Raw genomic sequence first — 22,938 nt, forward strand, 5'->3', positions numbered from 1 at the left:
TGGGTCTCTTTCAGCCAGCATATATTGGGGTCTTGTTTTTGTATCCATTTAGCCAGTCTTTGTCTTTGGGTTGGGGCATTCAACCCATTTACCTTTAAGGTAATTATTGATAAGTATGATCTTATTGCCCATTTTGTTGTTTTGAGTTTGAGTTTATAAACCTTTTCTGTGTTTTCTGTCTAGAGAAAACCCTTTAGCATTAGTTGAAGAGCTGGTTTTGTTGTGCTGAATTCTCTCAGCTTTGGCTTGTGTGTAAAGCTTTTGATTTTTCCTTTATATTTAAATGAGATCCTTGCTGGGTACAGTAATCTGGGTTGTAGGTTTTTCTCTTTCATCACTTTAAGTATGTCCTGCCATTCCCTTCTGGCTTGAAGAGATTTTATTGAAAGATCTGCTGTTATCCTTATCCCCTTGTGAGTTATTTGTTGTTTTTCCCTTGCTACTTTTAATATTTGTTCTTTGTGTTTGATATTTGTTAATTTGATTAGTATGTGTCTTGGGGTGTTGCACCTTGGGTTTATCCTGTTTGGGACTCTCTGGGTTTCTTGGACTTGGGTGGGTATTTCCTTCCCCATTTTAGGGAAGTTTTCAACTATTATCTCCTCAAGTATTTTCTCGTAGCCTTTCTTTTTGTCTTCTTCTTCTGGGACTCCTACGATTCAAATGTTGGGGCATTTAACATTGTCCAGAGGTGTCTGAGATTGTCCTCATTTCCTTTAATTCTTTTTTCTTTTTTCCTCTCTCCGTTTATTTGTACTATTCTGTCTTCCACCGCACTTACCCTATCTTCTGCCTCAATTATTCTACTGTTGGTTCCCTCCAGAGTGCTTTTGATCTCAGTTATTGCATTATTCATTGACTCTTTTTTGTTTCTTCTAGGTCCTTATTAAAGTTTTCTTGGGCCTTCTCAATCCTTGTCTCCAGATTATTTATCTGTAATTCCATTTTGTTTTCAAGATTTTGAATCATTTTTACTATCATTATTCTGAATTCTTTCTCAGGTAGACTCTACATCCTCCTCTTTGGTTTGGTTAGGTGTGCTTTTATCATGTTCCTATACCTGCTGAATATTTCTCTGCCTTTTCATCTTGTTTAGATTGCTGTGTTTGGGGTGGCCTTTCTGTATGCTGGAAGTTTGTGGTTCTTGTTTATTGTGGAGGTTCCTCCCTGTGGGTGGGGTTGGACGAGTGACTTGTCAAGGTTTCCTGGTTAGGGAAGCTTGCTTTAGTGTTCTGGTGGGTGGAGCTGGATCTCTTATCTCTGGAGTGCAATGAAGTGTCCAGCAGTGAGTTTTGAGGTTTCATTGGGTTTGGTGTGAGTTTTGGCCGCCTGTATTTTAATGCTCAGGGTTATGTTCCTGTGTTGTTGGGGTGTTATTGGTATGTCTTGCTCTGGAACTTGTTGGCTCCTGGGTGGAGCTTGGTTTCAGTGTAGGTATGAAGGCTTTTAGATGAGCTCTTGTTGATTAATGTTCCCTGGAGTCAGGAGTTTTCTGGTGTTCTCATTTTGGATTTAAGCCTCCCGCCTCTAGCTTTCAGTCTTATTCTTACAGCAGCCTCAAGACTTCTCCCTCCATAAAGCACCTATGATAAAACATCTAGGTTAATGGTGAAAAGATTCTCCACAGTGGGGGACACCCAGAGACGTTCACAGAGTTACATGGAGAAGAGAAGAGGGAGGAGAGATAAAGAGGTGACCAGGAGGAGAAGCATGGGAATCAAAAAAAGAGAGAAAAGTCAAGCCAATAATCAATTCCCTATTTACTCTCAACAGTCTGTAACACTCAGAGAGGTCCACCGAGTCCCATAGAGAAGAGAAGAGGGAGGAAGGAGATAGACGTGACCAGGAGGAGAGGAGAGGGAGTTGAAAGGAGAAACCAGTCTAGACTGTGATCAGTTCCCTAAGTGTTCTCCACAGCCCAGGACACCCAAAGAGATTCACAGAGTTAAGTAGAGAAGAGAAGGGGAAGGGAGGAGATAGAGGTGACCTGGGGGAGAAAAAGGAAAGTCAAAAGGGGAGAGAGCAATCAAGCCAGTAATCACACTGCTAAGTAAAAATGTGTACTGAAGATTGGATTCTTAAAGGTACAGAATTGATAACAAATACCAAAAAGCAAAGATTAAAAATCTAGAGTAGAGGTTAGAGTCTCAGAAATACAATATCAAAAAAAAAATGCAACAAAATCACAAAAGTTATAAAAAAAAATATATATATATATGAAATTTGCTTTAAAAATAGGGTCTTTTTTTCAAGGTAATAGGTTTTAAAAATGAAAATTAAAGGATTAATAAAGAAGTTAAAATTAAAAAAATAAAAAACATTAAAAAATGATAATAGTAAAATATATCTAGAAATTTCTTTGGAGCTGTTGAGGGCAGTGTAGGGTCGGTTCAGTTTCAGATAGTTCCTTGTTCCAGCTTATACTTCTTCTGAAGGTTTATAGGTCCCTTCCAATGTAGCCAATGCTAACTACAAAGTTTTAATCTGTTGCTCTTATCACTTCCAAAGTGGTTCCCTCTTCTTTGTTTATTTTGGCTTCCTCTGTTTACAAGTCTCTTCAGAATCTAACTTCCACCCTGACAGAAGGGGGTGAAGGTGATCATTTATTTAGGCTCACTTGTTCAATTGTGCTGTGGGGAGGGAGGAAGACTGCAAAGAAATATCACTGGCATGTGTAGGGAGTGCTCGCAGGGTCTGGGCCACACTGGGTTTGCCCCTGCTTACAGTGTGTGTGCTTTCTAGGTCTACACTGCACAGGCTCCAGGTTGCTCTACATGGGAACTGTCTAAGGCAGGCCCTGGGTTGCATGCATTTCCCGGGTCTAAGCCATGGAGGTTCAGGTTCTTGGGTACTCCACAAAGGCACAGACTTGGCTAGGCCTGCATTTTGTGCCCTTCCCAGGTCTGAGCAGCTCAGGCGACCAGGTACTTGGTGAGCACACTTCCCAGGTGGGCAGTGTATCTTATCACCTCCCTCATCTCAGCTGTTTGGTTTCCTGGGTGCACAGCGGGAGTGCTGTCTCAAGTGTGCTGTGTATCTCCTCTGGGGAGCATATGTATGGCTGTGACTCTCCTGGCAGATGTCAACTGTCCAGGATCCCAGGAAGACTTGGTTTGCAACTGGGAGCCTGCATGCAGTTTGGTAGAGGATGCAGTCTCTTGGGCTGAACTTGCCCCTTGCCTTCTGGCTCTGACTGTCGCCCGCCTGCCTCCCTGCCTCTGGCGGGGGATGGGCTGTTCTGCAGCTGGCTAGCTCTCCTCTGGTATTTGCTCAGTCCTTCCTTCTGTGAGTGGGCCAGCAGTGCCTTAGGTTAGAGCTTTTCAGGGGAAAGTTCTCTCTCTCTCTTTTTTTTTTTCTCTCTCTCTCTAGCTATCTCACAGTTTGGGTTGCTATCTCATGTTAGCGCCTTCAGATTGCCCTCAGGGCATTCTGGCTCAGTCCTTACCCTAAGCAATGTAGCCCATGTCTCCCTGTTTAGCCCCCGCTTGCTGGTGGCCAATGTGAACATCTAGGCTACTTTGCTGCTGGGAGTTGCCGTTAGACACGTAATCTGTGGGTTTTATTTATTTTTTTCCTCCCAGTTATGTTGCCCTCTGAGATTCCAAAACTCCCCACAGACCCACCGGTGAGAGGGTTTCCTGGTGTTTGGAAACTTCTCTTTTATGACTCCCTCCTCGGGACGTCTCCCTCTCCATCTCCAACTCTTTTGTCTCTCTTTTTATCTTTTATATTTTGTCCTACCTCCTTTCGAAGACAATTGACTGCCTTTCTTGGTGCCCGGTGTCCTCCGCCAGAGTTCAGAAGTTGTTTTGTGGTATTTGCTCAGCGTTCAAAGGATCTTTTGATGAATTTGTAGGGCAGAAAGTGGTCTCCCCGTCTTATTCCTCTGCTATCTTAGGACCGCCCCCCCTCCAGGGGTTTTATTAAGTACTTTTAATGTACTGATTATTTATGCTCATGCCACTAACATGAAATAGATACTATTAATTTATTTATTCTACATTATTTGACTGAGTCTTGCAAGTTACAGTAAATTGGCTGTCACACAATTAGAATGTGGGGAAGTTGGGTCTCTACTCCAGGGCTTTTTGGCTCTAGCACTTGTCTTAATCTTGAAATGAAAGTTAAAGTCTATACTGTATCTATGGACTGTATAGGCAAAGATCATATTAGAAAAAAATAGAGAAATGAACTATGCTTTATTCTGAACCTTTATTATTTTTAATAAGTGAATTAATTCTGTGTATTTCTATAAGGGAATGCAAAGCAAAGAATGAATTAATCTGGAGGTGTGACCAAAAGTAGGTAGGGAGAAATAACAAGTGGTTGATTAAAAAATACACATGTATATTCTCTTTCAGCTATCGAATTTTTTTTTTGAAATCTCAAATAGTCATGATAAAATATAAGTGAACATTTTCTTTCCTAAACTGCATTGTATTAAAAATATTTACATGTCACTGTATAACTTTAACTATGTTGTTGTATTTTTATTTGCTTGTTTCTAATAGAAATATTTACTTTAGGGGTATAATAGCTTGATCTCTGAAAATGAGGGATCAAAATAGTGCTTATGAAGCAGTTTCCTTATGAGAAGGAGTTGCATCCAGTTGCCCCTCCTCCTGGAAAAAAATTAACATAAATTTCCCCCTTGTATTTGTGAAAGGGGTTATTTTAATATGCAGTTATTTACCAGGGACTTCAGCATCCAGTCCTTTGGTTTTGAAGTATAACTGAAGCCACTTCATTCCAGAGTTCATTTATTGGGTATGAGAAGATACAGTATCTGTTAAAAAAAAAAAAAAAAACCCAAAGCCCTTAAGTTAAATAGTGTTTTAAACTAAATAATATCATACTCTCTGCCTTTGCTCTGGAAAATGAAATTTTGGCTGGAAAAATTTCAGTGTTTGTTCATTGTTTTGGCTTATTTTTTCACCTCTTATTCCTGGTCTAAGATTGCTCAAATGAATCTTAAGTTCCAGCTAAGAAACCTTTCTAGAGAAAGTGGAATCAGTGAAACTAGACTTGGGAAACATCCTTACTTAAATGGAAAACTGGCCTGTATAAGTGAGTATAATAATTTTACTTTGGCATGGAGAGTAGATCTCTGATCCTAGACTCACAGCCTACTTTGCTTTTTCTGGGATAGCATAGGACGCTTACTCCTTGGAAGGAAAATTATAACCAGCCTAATGAAAAGATATACCCATTTGAATGCAGAATTCCAAAGAATACCAAGGAGAGATAAGGAAGCCTTCCTCAGTGTTCAGTGCAAAGAAATAGAGGGAAAAAAATAGAATAGGAAAGACTAGAGATCTCTTCAAGAAAATTAGAGATACCAAGGGAACATTTCATGAAAAGATGGGCTCAATAAAGGACAGAAATAGTATGGATCTAACAGAAGCAGAAGATATTAAAAAGAGGTGGCAAGGATACACAGAAGAACTATACAAAAAAAAATCTTCATGACCCAGATAATCACGATGGTGTAATCACTCACCTAGAGCCAGACATCCTGGAATGTGAAGTCAGTGGGTCTTAGGAAGCATCACTATGAACAAAGCTAGTGGAAGTGATAGAATTCCAGTTGAGCTATTTCAAATCCTGAAAGATGATGCTGTGAAAGTGCTGCACTCAATATGCCAGCAAATTTGGAAAACTCAGCAGTGGCCACAGGTCTGGAAAAGGTCAGTTTTCATTCCAATCCCAAAGGCAGTGCCAAAGAATGCTCAAACTACCACACAATTGCACTCATCTCACACACTAGTAAAGTAATGCTCAAAATTCTCCGAGCCAGGCTTCAGCAATACGTGAACCATGAACTTCCAGATATTCAAGCTGGTTTTAGAAAAGGCAGAGGAACCAGAGATCAAATTGCCAACATCTGCTGGATCATGGAAAAAGCAAGAGAGTTCCATAAAAACATCTATTTCTGCTTTATTGACTATGTCAAAGCCTTTTTGTGATTTTGTGGATCACAATAAACTGTGGAAAATTCTGAAAGAGATGGGAATACCAGACCACCTCACCTGCCTCTTGAGAAACCTATATGCAGGTCAGGAACAACAGTTAGAACTGGACATGGAACAACAGACTGGTTCCAAAAAGGAAAAGGAGTTCGTCAAGGCTGTATATTGTCACCCTACTATTTAACTTATATGCAGAGTACATCATGAGAAACACTGGGCTGGATGAAGCACAAGCTAGAATGAAGATTGCCGAGAGACATATCAATAACCTCAGATTTGCAAATGACACCACCTTTATGGCAGAAAGTGAAGAGGAACTAACAAGCCTCTTGATGAAAGTGAAAGAAGAGAGTGAAAAAGTTGGCTTAAAGTTCAACATTCAGAAAACGAAGATCATGGCATCTGGTCCCATCACTTCATGGCAAATAGATGGGGAAACAATGGAAACAGTGGCTGACTTTATTTTTTCGGGCTCCAAAATCACTGCAGATGATGATTGCGTCCATGAAATTAAAAGATGCTTACTCTTTAGAAAGAAAGTTATCACCAACCTAGACAGCATATTAAAAAGCAGAGACATTACTTTGTCTACAAAGGTCCGTCTAGTCAAGGCTATGGTCTTTCCATTAGTCACGTATGGATGTGAGAGTTGATCTATAAAGAAAGTTGAGGGTCGAAGAATTGATGCTTTTGAACTGTGGTGTTGGAGAAGACTCTTGAGAGTCCCTTGGACTGCAAGGAGATCCAACCAGTCCATTCTAAAGGAAATTAGTCCTGGGTGTTCATTGGAAAGACTGATGTTGAAGCTGAGACTTCAATATTTTGGCCATCTTATGCGAAGAGCTGACTCATTTGAAAAGCTCCTGATGTTGGGAAAGACGAAGGCAGGAGGAGAAGGGGACGACGAAGGATGAGATGGTTGGATGGCATCACCAACTCGATGCACATGAGTTTGGGTAAGCTCTGGGAATTGGTGATGGACAGGGAGGCCTGGCGTGCTGTGATTCATGGGGTGGCAAAGAGTCGGACACGACTGAGCAACTGAACTGACTGAACTGCGACAACATATTAAAAAACAGAGGCGTTACTTTGCCAACAAAGGTCTGTCTAGTCAAGGCTATAGTTTCTCCAGTAATCATGTATCGATGTGAGAGTTGGAGTATAAAGAAAGCTGAACACTGGCGAATTGATGCTTTTGAACTATGGCATTGGAGAAGACTCTTGAGAATCCTTGGACTGCAAAGAGATCCAAGCAGTCCATCCTAAAGGAAATCAGCCTTTAAGGAGGCCTGGCATGCTGCAATCCATGCGGTTGCAAAGAATCGGTCACGACTGAGCACTAAACTGAACTGCACTGATTAGCAGTTATACAGTATTAACAAACAAGGCTAAGGATTTTACTTTTCCATATGAGTTATTCCATATACCATAATATTATCCACTTTCAAGTGAACAGTTTAATGGCATTTAGTATATTGACAATGTATGTAACCACCAAGTCTATTCCAAAATATATTATCACCCAAAAGAAAGCCCAGTGCCCATTAAGAAGTTACTCTTCATTTTCCAGTTGTCCAGATCCTGATGATCACTGGTCTAGCAGTTTCTATCAGTTTACTTATTTTGAATACTTCATGTGAATGGGACCAACCTATACATGTCCATTTTAGTTTGAGTTCTTTCATTTAACATGATATTTTAGAAGTCCATCCACATTGTCACATCCATTCATCCATCCACTGATAGAAATTTGGGATGTTTTCATCATTTGGCTCTTGGGAATAGAGCTGCTATGACCATGTGCTTACATGGATTTTTTTTTTCAATTTTTTTCATTTCAATAATATTATGGGTATACATCCAGGAATACAATTGTGAGATTATGTGTTAATTCATTCATATTTAACTTTTTGAGAAACTACCAGATTATTTTCCACAGCAACCAAACCATCTACATTTCCAACAACAATATATATATGTTCTAGTTTCTCCACATACTCACTAACACTTGTTATTTTCCATTTATTATGTGATCATCATCTGAGAGCTCTGAAGTTGCATCTCTTTTGGTTTTAATTTGAATTTCCTGAATGATTAGTGATGTTGAGCATCTTCTCATATACTTATTGGTCATTTGTATATCTTCTTTGAAGAACTGCCTATTCAAATCTTTTGAACATGTTTTCATCACTTTGTGTGATTTGCTGATGAGTTGTAGCAAAGAGATCCAACCAGTCCATTCTGAAGGAGATCAGCCCTGGGATTTCTTTGGAAGGAATGATGCTAAAGCTGAAACTCCAGTACTTTGGCCACCTCATGCGAAGAGTTGACTCATTGGAAAAGACTCTGATGCTGGGAGGGATTGAGGGCAGGAGGAGAAGGGGACGACAGAGGATGAGATAGCTGGATGGCATCACTGACTCGATGGATATGAGTCTGAGTGAACTCCGGGAGTTGGTGATGGACAGGGAGGCCTGGCGTGCTGCGATTCATGGGGTCGCAAAGAGTCGGACATGACTGAGTGACTGATCTGATCTGATCTGATTCTAGATATTAATATCTAGCTAGATATATAATTTGCAAATATTTTCTTCTGTAGGTTATCTTTACTTTTGTGACAGTGTCCTTTGATGCATAACGTTTCTTAATTTTTATGCAGTTCACTTTTTCTTTTGTTGCTCATAGTTTTGGTGTCATATCTAAAAATCCATTACTAATACAGAGCCATAAAGATTTACCTGTTTTTTTGGAGGTTTCTGGTTGTCATGTCTATAATTAGAGCTTTGATTGAAATTGAGTTAATTTTTGTATATGGTGTGAGGTAGGTTACAATTTTATTTTTTACATGTGGATGTACATTTCACCTAGAAACATTTGTTGTTTGTTTACCCACTGAATTTTTTTCATCCTTGTTGATTATCATTCACCTTTGTTGATTATATTGGTTTATTTAAGGATTTGCAACTTTAATCAGTTGGTCTGTTTCTAACCTTAACCACTATCATATCATGGTTTTGAGTACTTAGTGTTATAATAACTTTTGAAATTAGAAGATATGGGTGCTCCAACTTTGTTTTCTCTTTTATTTTTTCCCCCTACTTGGAGCCTTTTACAATTCCATATGAATCTGAGAATTGTCTTTTCCATTTCTACAACAACAACAAAGGCAGTTGTAATTCTGATGCTGATTGAACTGAATCTGTGGATCACTTTGGATAATATTGCCAACTTAGAAATATTCTTTCAATTATTAAAAACAATTGTCTTTTCTTTTATTTATAGCTATAACTTCTTTCATCAGTGTTTTATAGTTTTAAATGTAAATTCTTTACATCCTTGGTTAAATTTATTCCTATGTATTTTATTTTTTTGCATGTGATTTTAAGTATAATTGACTTCTTATTGCTGGCATAGAGATATACAACTGAATTTTGAGTGTTGGTAAACACTAAATTTACTCATTAACTATAGAAGTTTGTTGTATATTATTTGGGTTTTCTATATATATAGTGGAGAGATGTTTGTGTCATTTTTGTGACAGATATTGTGTCAGATATTGTGACATTTATGAATAGACATAATTTTGTGTCTTCATTTCCAGTTTAGCTGTCCTTTATTTCTTCTTCCTGCCAGGCTAGAATTCTGGTTAGAAATTCCAGTACAATTTTGAATAGCAGTGGTGACATTGGCAATCATTTTCTTGTTCCTGATCATGAGGGAAAGCTTTCAACATTGACTACCACTTTAGCTGTCGGTTTTTCATAAAGACCTTATTTCCTGTTGAAGTTTCCTTCCATTCCCAGTTTTTGAAACATTTTTAAAAGAAAAAATAATGAATTTTCTCAAATGCTTTTTATCATTAGTTGAGATGAGAATGCTATTTTCCTCCTTTTTTTCTATTAGTGCAGTATTACATTGGTTGCCTTTTTTTGATCAGGTTACCTTACATTTTGAAATAATTCTCTTTGTTAATAATTAATAATCCTCTTGATATGCTAAAGAGTATGGTTGGCAATTAAAAAAACAATTCTGCCATCTGATACTAGTATTTCATTGAAGGTTTTTGCATCTATTTTCTTAAGGAATGTTAATATTTTTTTCATGTGTTTTTTTGGCTTAGAATCAGGATATTTCTAACCTTACAGTATGAGTTATTAAGTTTGCCTTCCTCTTTTATCTTTTGGAAGAGCTTGAGAATAATTGGAGCTAATTCTTTCTTAAATATTTGGTAGAATTTGTCAGTAAAGCCATCTGTTCCTGGATTTTTCATGCTGAGTTGTTTTTGGCTATGAATTCAGTCTTTTTATTAGTAATTGATCTGTTCAGGTTTTTTATTTCTTGAGTCAATTTGGTAGTTTGGGTGTTTTTAGAAATATGTCCATTTTATATGTTATTTAAGTTGTTAGCACACAATTGTTCAAAGTACTCTCTCATGATCCTTTTAAATTCTATAAGATTTTAGTAATGTTCCAAGTTATAAGTGACTTATTACTTGCATCTTTCTTTTATATCTTAGTCAACCTAAGTAGAGTTTGATCAATTGTGTTCTTTTCAAAGAACAAACTTTTGCTTTTATTGATTCTTTCTATTGATTTTCTATTCTCTAATTTCATTTATAATCACTCTAATATTTTATTACTGTCTTCTACTAGACTACAGTTAATTTGCTCTTCTTTATCTACTTCTTTACATGCAAAATTAGGTTATTGATTTGAGATATTTCTTTTTTACTGGAGTTGTTTTTCTCTTTTAGTAATACTTCACTGTTTTGAAATGTATTTTCATTTTCATTGTCTCAAAGTATTTCCTAATTTCCCTTGTGATTTCTTCTCTGAAATATTGCTTATTAAAAGTGTTTTGTTTAATATCCTCATACAAGTGATTTTTCCAGTTTTCTTTATGCTATTGATCTTCACTTTTACTCTATCTCATTTAGAGAATATATTTTGAGTAATTACAATATTTTTAAGTTTGTTTAAGCTGGTTTGGTGACCAAACATATGGTGTATCCTGAAGAATGTTCCATGTATTTGAAAAGAATGTATCCTGGTATAGTTGGATGTATATATAGATTAATAGATCAAGGGATTGATGATGCTGATATACTGATTATTTTACTGATATTGATGTATCAAATTGGGGAAGTCAGTATTCATTGTAATGAATAGTCTCTGAAGTCTCTATTCCTTTAGTTTATATACAGTTAGTGTTTTTCAAATATTTCACTGAATGTTAGGAATCAAGAAGTTGGGGCAGGCAGGGGGAAAAAGAAAGAAAAAAAAAATTTTTTTAAAAGAGGGGACAAAATCCACTCTCATTCTTTTCAAATTAGTCCTGTGCTTGGATACTTTTTCAGATCATCTGCATTTCTACTTTAGCCTTCACTTCATGCATGTACTGAGTCTAGAGTTTAGCCAGAGGTGAAAACTCGGGGTCTTTTCAGCTCTTTTTAGAGCGTGCATATGGCTTTCCAAATGCTCCAATATATGCAGGCGTTTTGAATTCATAATTTTCCAGAAAAAGTAATTTTCCAACTTTCCCTCCCAGCTTTTGGTTCTCTGTGTTATGTCTTAACTGTGTCTTTTTCCCCATGTAGCTATAGCCTGTTCATTTGCTTTAAGACATTTTTGAGGAATATTCACTTTGCTGCCCTGAATGTTCTGAACCAGATGTAACAAAAATGAGTGCTTCTATTAGTTAAGACAGTTTAGAGCAGGCAAGCACAGTTCTTTGGGAATAAGAACTACTTTTCTCCTTCTAGAATCAGAACCATACTTCAAATGCAGGCACCTGACTCAAAGATTGCCACCAAGACCATGAGGGGAATGGGGGTTATGGCCAATAAAAATACCACAAACTTTCCTGTTATTTTTGAGTTGCCTTTTTCTTGATTTAGTGTTTCCTTGACTTCTATAAATATTTGACTGTTTTCTAGACTTTTGACAAAGTTTATTCTGACAGTTTTGCTTAGTTTTTTTTTTTTTTTTTTTTTATGTTACGATGGGGAAATTGTGTTTTTGAGCAGCCTACTTTATGTGCATTCATCACTCTAATAACAAATTTTACTGATACAACTTATATGCAACTGGCCTCTGTCATTTTTGATCAACCCAAATTCCTTGTTATATTTGAAACCATCAAGCATAGATTTTATATCTTTACTATTTGTACAGTTTCCTCCACTTATTTTATGATGCATAATAGTTTACACTATCAGTACAAATAGTTTACACTATCAGTATACTACCAATACAATATTTAGTTTCCACTAAATATTGAGTAGTGACAAATAATGCACTTATTCACTCTTGTATTAAAAATTAGAGAATATCAGAGAAATAGTTCAGGGAAGTTCTTGATGCTGAACATAATAAATAATAATACAACATAGTATAATAATTAAATCTGATGTTGTTACCAAATCAAGAAGCTCTGTATCTGTGGAGACCTAGGATAATACTATAATCTTGTTGTTGTTTAGTCACTTAGTCATGTGTGACTCTTTGTGACCCCATGGACTGCAGCACACTAGGCTTCCCTGTCCTTCACCATCTCCTGGAGCTTGCTCAGACTCATGTCCATTGAGTCAGTGATGCCATCCAACCATCTCGTCCTCTGTTGTCCCCCTTTCCTCCTTCCTTCAATCTTTTCCAGTATCAGGGACTTTTCCAAGTCAGGTCTTCACATCATGTGGCCAAAATATTGGAGCTTCAGCTTCAGCATCAGTTCTTCCAATGAATATTCAGGATTGATATCCTTTAGGATTGACTAGGTTTCATCTCCTTGCTGTCCAAGGTTTCATCTCCTTGCTGTCCAAGGGGCTCTCCTTGCTGTCCAAGGGGCTCTCAAGAGTCTTCTCCAACACTAAACTTAAAAAGCATCAGTTCTTCAGTGCTCAGCCTTCTTTATGGTGCAACTCTTATATCCATACATGACTAGTGGAAAAACCATAGCTTTGACTGTATGGATCTTTGTTGGCAAAGTAATGTCTCTGCTTTTTAGTATGCTTTAGGATTGACTAGGTTTCATCTCCTTGCTGTCCAAGGTTTCATCTCCTTGCTGTCCAAGGGCCTCTCAAGAGTCTTCTCCAACACCAAACTTAAAAAGCATCAGTTCTTCAGTGCTCAGCCTTCTTTATGGTGCAACTCTTATATCCATACATGACTAGTGGAAAAACCATAGCTTTGACTGTATGGATCTTTGTTGGCAAAGTAATGTCTCTGCTTTTTAGTATGCTGTATAGGTTCGTCATAGCTTTTCTTTCAAGGAATAAGTATCTTTTAATTTCATGGCTGCAGTCACCATCTGCAGTGATTTTCTAATTAGTCAGGTCTTCATTGACCCATAACCTTAGCAGTTTGAAATGAGGATACAATAAACTTAATAAAATACACAAAAAAGTACACATAGGAGAGCTTAGTGTACTAAGCTCTCAACAAATCCTTGAAAACACAAAAATTATTTTAGGCATTTGAATTATACCTATATATATTATCTGAATTAGAAATTAAAAAATAATTTCTTAGAATTTTTATGAAATATCTTTGAATTTATTTAAAATGGCAAAATAAGGCTATTAAATGTAAATATACATAATATGTAATGAAAAATATATTTTCAAACTTTGGTGAGAAGAATGTCATTATTTTATGTGTTTGCAAATATTTCACATCTGGCTCAATAGAATTCTGCAGGATTCTTCTATGTATCTTTTGTCAATTCTTTTGCAATAAGTTGCTTTAATTGAAGTATATGAAGGACTTCTGGCCTCATGAAGATATGTAGTTAGAGCCTGAGGAATTTTTTTAATAGCTTTTTCACATAATTATAGATTCCTTTCCTTGATACTTCTTGAAAACTTGTGGTAGATTCTAAAAAGGTAAGTGATACATTCTCAATGGTTAGTTGCAGTGTGAAACCTGAAGCCATATCAACAAAATGTCAGTACTCTTTAAAATCCATTGGTCCATCTAGCGCTTTAAAAGGATCTTTTACCTATGCATGATTCTCTAACATTATGTATTGGTCATTTGGAAAATATTAGTTCACTGAGTTATACACACCTTCCAAATCTTGGTAGAGTTTATTGCATAGTGTTAAAAAAAACAGTGAATATCACTGATAGTAAAACTAGAAAATTCTCACTGAAGGAGTATTGGGAAGCGGTCAAATTCAAGGTGGAGAAGACAAATTTTACTCGAAAGCTTGAATTTTATAGTTTGTGGTAAATACAAACAGTTGTGTTTTTTAAGTGAGAGACTCATTTTTTTATTTTGAAGAAAACATTTGCCTGATACTTAAATCTAAATAATTATAATTTGTTTTCATTCTTTCGACTAGAAATAATGTTCTATGGGAAAAAAAAAAAAGAAACAACAGTTCAGTTCTTAACTCAAGCAACTGCCCACATGCATTTCTTTGGAACAGCTGTCATGTTGCTACGCAGTGGATGTGTTTTGATGGGCCAAGGGTAGGGGATATAACTCCATTTTCACCACACGAATATTAAAAGGATCGCAAGGGTTCAGACTGAATACAATGAATAATTTTTAGAACTGTATTTGGGAAATTCTTCACTGGAATAGAGTTTTTAAAGCATTTTTTTGAGTATCTGTATAAAGAACAGGATGATGACAGTATAGTTTGATGCCATAGTGTTGACTCTCAATGAGATACCTGTAGTTTGGTTTTGCTCCAGGCATGAGAATTTCAACCCAGTGTAAAAGAAAGATGTATCTTAGTATTACAAATGTAGTTTTGACTTTTGGGACTGCTGTCCACTAGTTGTCCATGGATTAAGGACTGCTAACTTCTCCTGTAGAGCCATGTATATCTGGAACAAAAATTTGCTGATGGTGAGATCACTGAAAAAAGTATTCTTGAAGAAGCAACTTAAACTTGGTTATATAAGAGCTCAAAGGCCCAGAGTAGTGCCACATCACTCTAGGGTAAAAAGAAGACTTCATTCTAGTGTGTGTGTGTGTGTGTGTGTGTGTGTGTGTGTGTGTGTGTGTACATGCATGTTTGTGTATATGTATGTGTGAGGTGTGTGTTATGTGTATATATGTATCAGTCTGTAAATGGCCTTTATTTCTCACAATGTGAAAGGCCTTTAGAAAGGAAATTTTTCATATTTATGTTTCCTACTCAAATTCAGGAGATTTAATTTGGGAAAAGTCTCAGAAAGAGGTTTGAGAATGATTAGCACTTTCTATAATTGACTAATTTGACTAATTAAACCTATGAGTAAATCCTAAAGCTCTTGATTTATTTATTCAAGAGATGACAAGTTTGAGGTGGAATTTAATAAATCCTTCAGAACCTAAAAGCCATACGTTATTTGATGAACACTTAGAGTCTCTGCTGAAAATAAGGAGAATGAGTACAAAATATAACAGAACTTAGGGCGTCTTAGAGATGCAAGCTACTTTATATGCCACAGTGCATATGTGTGTGTGAGTGCATGTGTGTGTGTGCATGTGTGTGCACACACACGTGTGCATTTGGTATGCTCAATAAAACTATATGAAGAAACCAAATATGTTGACAGCACAGATATTCTAGTTGAAGAGTTTTAACCATGTAATCCTCATCCACCCTTGTCCTTTCTCTGCCCTAAGAGAGTTTGTTAGTCTCTAGAACACAACTAGCCATAGTGTAATTAGGTCCAACTCTTTCTCTTCACAAATGAAGAAACTTCTGCCTGAATAGATGGAGTGATCTAGCCAAGGGCACATATACTAAGGGTTTAACTAGGATTAGAATATAACCGCCTAGCTCTGATTACTGTTATTTCAGCATTAATTCTTGTCCCTGTCTGAGTATAGAGAGTGGGAGCATGATCAAAACTGTGTATTGGGAGACTTTGAGAAGATGAATTGATCATAGGAGGCAAATACCTTGTAATCCATTTTTTGATATTTTGTATTCAACATAAATTTCCTGTAACTTCTCCTCATGGATGGTGAAAAGGGGCAGAATTGGGAGTGACAGCTAAGTAAATATTTAATACCTTCCTTGCTAGCTGTCCTCTTCATTCTATTCCGTATAGACCCAGCATTAGTTATAATTTAATAAATTTCCACATAGTTGAATTTTTAAATGACTTTTTGTAATTAAAATATGGCTTTTTTACATGAAAGCTACATGCTGGAAATATGTGGTACTTGAGAAGGAAAGACAATTCATTGGAAGATAATCTGATTTAGGAAGTAAATTCTTTTTGAGAGGATATATAATTAGACTTTATAAAATATGGGGTTCATCTGAGTTAAAAGTGGTTCTAGATGATAGAATTGATGAGGATAATGGATTGCCTGGTCTCTTTATTCAGGAAACTTTGCTAGTGCCACAACACAATATTAGAGTAGGAAAAGGCAAAAGAAAGAGATAAAGGAAACTCTGGGCATACCAAGAGGAACAAAGGTAATTATCTGGGACTATAAAACAGATGGCCTGCACTGCACTAATTCCCTTTGTTCTTTTGTTCAAATGGATGAATCGGTGTCCAGAATACTAAGTGACAAGCTGCTTCAAGTTTCCTTCATTGACATGGCTGATTTACAATTTATTTGTGTGATCCATATTTTTGACCATCCAAATTCAAAATAACTGAATACTCTTTTGCAAAAAGAGACTTCTGGGACTTCACTGGTGGTTCAGTGGTTAAGAATCTGCCTTGCAATGTAGGGAACACCCGTTCAATCCCTGGTCTGGGAACTAAGATCCCATTTGCTGCAGAGCAACTATGTCCATGCTCTGCAATTACTAAGCCACAAGGAAGGATCCCACACGATTCACAAAGATCCCACATGATGCAACAAAGACCTGACTCATTCAAATAAATTTTTTTTTAAAAGAGACTTTTAAGTAAATTTTACATTTCACTAAATTTTTTCACCTAAAAGGTACAACTCAATACTGTACTTTTGGTAGGTACTTACAAAAACATATTGGTAATATTTGGGCTAAAGGAAGCTATGAAAGAGACAAAAACTCAAGAGGGGAGAAAAACATTTTGTTTTGTGACTTTGAAATTTCAAAATTCAAATTTGCTTTGTACTGACCTATACCTTTTAACATTTTAGTAATAACATTTTAATATTTAACATTTTAATAATAATAATGACAGTGGCTAACATTAAATGAGGTGATTACCTTGCCTAATGATTTCCATATACCTCTTCATTTAGTAATAAAAATCAAAGGAGATATAGCTTGTACCAGAACATATCTTGTAATTTTCTTCTGTTTCAATGATACATACTTTTATTCCTCTAATTTACATTCTAAACAGTATATATAGCTAAAGATGATGCTGTGAAAGTGCTGCACTCAATATACCAGCAAATTTGGAAGACTCAGCAGTGGCCACAGGACTGGAAAAAAGCAGTTTTCATTCCAATCCCAAAGAAAGGCAATGCCAAAGAATGCTCAAACTACCACACAATTGCATTCATCTCACACGCTAGTAAAGTAATGCTCAAATTGTCCAAGCCAGGCTTCAGCAATATGTGAACCGTCAACTTCCAGATATTCAAGCTGGTTTTGGAAAAGGCAGAGGAACCAGAGATCAAATTGCCAACTTCCGCTTCATCATCAAAAAAGCAAGAGAGTTCCAGAAAAACATCTACTTCTGCTTTACTGACTATGCCAAAGCCTTTGACTGTGTGGATCACAATAAACTGTGGAAAGTTCTGAAAGAGATGATAATACTAGACCACCTGACCTGCCTCTTGAGAAACCTATATGCAGTTCAGGAAGCAACAGTTAGAACTGAACATGGAACAACAGACTGGTCCTAAATAGGAAAAGGAGTATGGCAAGGCTGTATATTGTCACCCTGCTTATGTAACTTATATGCAGAGTACATCATGAGAAATGCTGGGCTGGAAGAAGCACAAGCTGGAATCAAGATTGCCGGGAGAAATATCAATAACCTCAGATATGCAGATGACACCACCCTTATGGCAGAAAGTGAAGAGGAACTAAAAAGCCTCTTGATGAAAGTAAAAGAGGAGAGTGAAAAAGTTGGCTAAAAGTTCAACATACAGAAAACTAAGATCATGGCATCTGGTCCCATCACTTCATGGGAAACAGATGGGGAAACAATGGAAATGGTGTCAGACTTTATTTTTTTGGGCTCCAAAATCACTGTAGATGATGATTGCATCCATGAAATTAAAAGATGCTTACTCCTTGGAAGGAAAGTTATGACCAAACTAGATAGCATATTCAAAAGCAGAGACATTACTTTGCCAACAAAGGTCCGTCTAGTCAAGGCTATGGCTTTTCCAGTGGTTATGTGTGGATGTGAGAGTTGGACTGTGAAGAAAGCTAAGCACCGAAGAATTGATGCTTTTGAACTGTGGTGTTGGAAAAGACACTTGAGTGTCCCTTGGACTGCAAGGAGGTCCAACCAGTCCATTCTGAAGGAGATCAGCCCTGGGATTTCTTTGGAAGGTATGATGCTAAAGCTGAAACTCCAGTACTTTGGCCACCTCATGCGAAGAGTTGACTCATTGGAAAAGACTCTGATGCTGGGAGGGATTGGGGGCAGGAGGAAAAGGGGATGACAGAGGATGAGATGGCTGGATGGCATCACAGACTCGATGGACGTGAGCTTGAGTGAACTCCAAGAGTTGGTGATGGACAGGGAGGCCTGGCGTGCTGCAATTCATGGAGTCGTAAAGAGTCGGACATGACTGAGTGACTGAACTGAACTGAACTGAACTGGAAATGGTAATCCTTTTTTCATTTTCTTGGTGATAAATTAGAAAATATTAAAAAGAATTTGAAATATTGTATATTTCAAGATCTCAAATGACGTATATTTTGACAACATTTAGTATTCTGAGTCACAGTTCAGCATCCTAGTGAAAGAACAGAATAGGAAAATGATGGAAAATCAAAGGGGAATTAGTGCTTTAGTTGTTAAATAGTAAAACAAAAGTTTTAAGTCTGACTAGGAGATTCACAATCAACAAATATTTTGAAAACATATGAAATTTGGTGTGACCGCTATCGTTTGTATTCAGTATTTTCAACTAGTTATATAAGGAGGGGGTGTTCCTAGTGCACCAGCCCCAAGCATCCAGTATCGTGCATTGAACCTGGACTGGCATCTCGTTTCATACATGATATTTTACATGTTTCAATGCCATTCTCCCAAATCTTCCCACCCTCTCCCTCTCCCACAGAGTCCATAAGACTGTTCTATACATCAGTGTCTCTTTTGCTGTCTCGTATACAGGGTTATCGTTACCATCTTTCTAAATTCCATATATATGCGTTAGTATACTGTATTGGTGTTTTTCCTTCTGGCTTACTTCACTCTGTATAATAGGCTCCAGTTTCATCCACCTCATTAGAACTGATTCAAATGTATTCTTTTTAATGGCTGAGTAATACTCTATTGTGTATATGTACCATAGCTTTCTTATCCATTCATCTGCTGATGGACATCTAGGTTGCTTCCATGTCCTGGCTATTATAAACAGTGCTGCGATGAACATTGGGGTACACGTGTCTCTTTCCCTTTTCTCAATGTGTATGCCCAGCAGTGGGATTGCTGGATCATAAGGCAGTTCTATTTCCAGTTTTTTAAGGAATCTCCACACTGTTCTCCATAGTGGCTGTACTAGTTTGCATTCCCACCAACAGTGTAAGAGGGTTCCCTTTTCTCCACACCCTCTCCAGCATTTATTATTTGTAGACTTTTGGATCGCAGCCATTCTGACTGGTGTGAAATGGTACCTCATAGTGGTTTTGATTTGCATTTCTCTGATAATGAGTGATGTTGAGCATGGTATGGGGAGGGAGGAGGGAGGAGGGTTCAGGATGGGGAAAACATGTATACCTGTGGTGGATTCATTTTGATATATGGTAAAACTAATACAATTATGTAAAGTTTAAAAATAAAATAAAATAAATTAATTAAAAAAATAAAATAAAATAAAACACAGAATAGAAAAAAATAAAAAATAAATAAAAATTTTATATTTTGGAAAAAAAAAAAAGGAGGGGGTGTTACCCTTTCCATGAACTTTAAACAATCAATAATGTTTAAAAACAGAAATGCACTAGAAGACTAGTCTGTAGTGATGTTAAAGATGGGATATGATAATAAGCTTTAAGAATAAATAAAGATTTAAAGGTAGAGTTGGGAAATATAAGTGGTAGTATACTGGAAATCCAGAGAAGATAGAGAATGCCATGAGCAGAAAGAGTTCTGAATAACTACCTGATTAGACTTTTCTTTTTATTACTGTTTTAATATGACATTATTTCAAATTTAAGATTTACATTAAAAGAAATATTTCTGAACCACTAATATCAAGAGTAAACCTATTAAAATTAACACAATTTCAGTAGAGAAAACACGTACTGAAAGTCACAAATTAATTTTATTCAGCTTAGTACTGAAGAACTTTCTTTTCTCTTCTAAGATTATACAGCTAACTTATTTCAAAAGGCCATTTAAAAACAAGATTGGAGTTTTGGAAGAAAGCATAGAAATGCCAATAGAAGTCTATGATCATAAATGACAGACTAGTACAGAGAAAAGAACATGGAGTGAATTATTTAATGTCAATTCTGTTTCCTATTCTGTTGCCAAAGATTAATCTTTTAGTTAAGATTCTATGTCTTGTAAAAATTTAACAAGTAATTACTGTTTCCAATTCATTAAATACTTGTGATCATTGTCATATTGTGCATCTCTTTGGATCTTTGTGCTCTTATTCATAATTATAATCATAATCATAGGATTCTATTAATATTTGGTCAGCAAATATTCAGCATTTTAATTGCAACTATTAACATATATTAGATTTTAAGACTTTTACACATGTACCCACACTCATATGTATACACACACACATTGCAGAAATGTATTTCGTTACAAAATAACTAGAGATAAGATGTGTTACCCACTACCTTACTAATGGAGGATAAGGTCTATGAAGAGAAGTGAAATTTGCTCAGTCATGTCTGACTCTTTGCAACCCCATGGACTAGTCCATGGAACTCTCCAGGCCAGAATACTGGAGTGGGTAGCCTTTCCCTTCTCCAGGATATCTTTCCATCCCAGGGTTCAAACCCAGGTCTCCCGCACTGCAGGCAGATTCTTTACCAGGTAAGCCACAAGAGAAGCCCAAGAATACTGGAGTGGGTAGCCTATCCCTTCTCCAGGGGATCTTCCTGACCCAGGAATCTAACTTGGGTCTCCTGCATTGCAGGCTGATTCTTTTACCAACTGAGCTATGAGGGAAGCCCCAAGGTCTATGAGATGAATATTAAATTTGAGTAATATATATTTTTTGATATTAGGAAACAGATACTGATATCAGAATTTCTTCCTCTGAGGATTTCTAAGAAAGGAGTTGTGCATGAGGGATCATCTCTCAAAGTTATTTACAATCTAATACCAATTTCCTTCTAAGCTACCTTCTCAGTGTCTAATGTAAGTGATTGCAATGAGTGCGAGCCATGGAATGAATGCAAGCCAGGCTTCTCTGTTTAAGTGCAACAGTGGAGTTAAAATAGAGAGAACATTAATAAAATGTATCAAATAGTCAGGTTTCTCAAGTTGATTCTAACATAAATTATCTTAGAAATCAAGTTGCAATTGAGTTATACGTATTTGCTGATAAGATGTAATAGGTGATGCTACTAATATTAGTACTAAATAGCATGCAACAGTGAGCCGAGGGTAAATGTGGAGTTTCAAGCTGATGTATTATAGACAGTTTCCTAAAGGAAACAAACAAAAGCCTCACTGTTTTGTGAATGCTCTGACACTGCTCTATGTGTGAAAATAGACGGACACTTTCCTGAGCAGGCTGGAATAGAATATGATGCTAATAAGGTCTGGAGAGGTACACAGAGCAGTTGAATTTCAATAGGAGAAAGGTTCTTGTAGCTATAAAGAAGTAAGAATATTCTCAAAGTTATCTCTATAAAATTGTATATTTAAAAAATTTAATTAACACAATATTAGTGAATAAGGGGCCTCCCAGGTGATACTAGTGGTAAAGAACCTGCTTGCCAATGCAAGAGGCATAAGAGATGCTTGTTTGATCTCTGGGTAGGGAAGATCCCCTGGAGGAGACCATGGTAACCCACTCCAGTATTCTAGATTGTAGAATCCCATAGACAGAGGAGCCTGGCAGGCTAGAGTCCAGTAGGGTCGCAAAGAGTCAGACAAGACTGAAGCAACTTAGCAGGCACTCATGCAAAGAGAATGAGGAAATAAAATTTATTTTGTGAGTCATTGTAGCTTAGTAAGTCAAAGAGATGTAGGCCCCAATTTCAGTCCTGCCTCTTACTGACCACGTGACCTTTGTCGAAATCTTTAACTTTGCAGAGCTTAAGTTTCTTCTCAAGTGAGTTTACTAATATACAATATGACTTGAGGGAACATCTGGAAGAGAGATGGTAGATTACAGAGGATGGAGACCCCAAAAGACTCTGATGAGATGTGGAGATGAAAGGAGGTAGGGGATAAAAGTCAGGCTCCAAGGTTATTAAAACAGAAGCTTACTTATTCATTATGTGTTGAAGGAAGAAGTCTCTATTCTAGGACTGAAAAATTCAAGAGACCTCAGTGATAGTGCCTCACAGCTAAGGAAAAATTTAAAGAAATGAGCCAAGAATAGAAAAAACAGAAAAGAAATGAAGTACAGAGCTCACTCAGTAATGAATGAAGACAAATAAATTAATCCTTATGTTATGTTTGAGTATTGTTTAAATTTTAGATTTCATCACAATAATTTGAATTACTTTGATGAATTGATTTTATAATAAGTTCCAGAGGCAATTGGAGTTAAAAATCCTTACTATTAAAATTATTAAACTATTTCAGATTACCAAAATAAATGAAGTTCAAAATCCTTAATAAAATATTGAAATGTTAAATGATCAATACAATAAAAATGAAAAAAAAGATCATTAGTTTAATTCATTAAAA

General features: G+C 36.6%; 1 protein-coding gene across 2 annotated transcripts in view; it reads left to right on the forward strand.

Annotated features, from left to right (window-relative positions):
* DPP10 (dipeptidyl peptidase like 10) overlaps window positions 1-22,938 on the forward strand; it is an 800,949-nt gene that overhangs the window by 197,025 nt on the left and 580,986 nt on the right. The gene's annotated exons all lie outside the window — the stretch shown is intronic.

This window comes from Bos indicus, chromosome 2, assembly GCF_029378745.1.
Source record: "Bos indicus isolate NIAB-ARS_2022 breed Sahiwal x Tharparkar chromosome 2, NIAB-ARS_B.indTharparkar_mat_pri_1.0, whole genome shotgun sequence".
Classification (NCBI taxonomy): Eukaryota; Metazoa; Chordata; class Mammalia; order Artiodactyla; family Bovidae; genus Bos; species Bos indicus.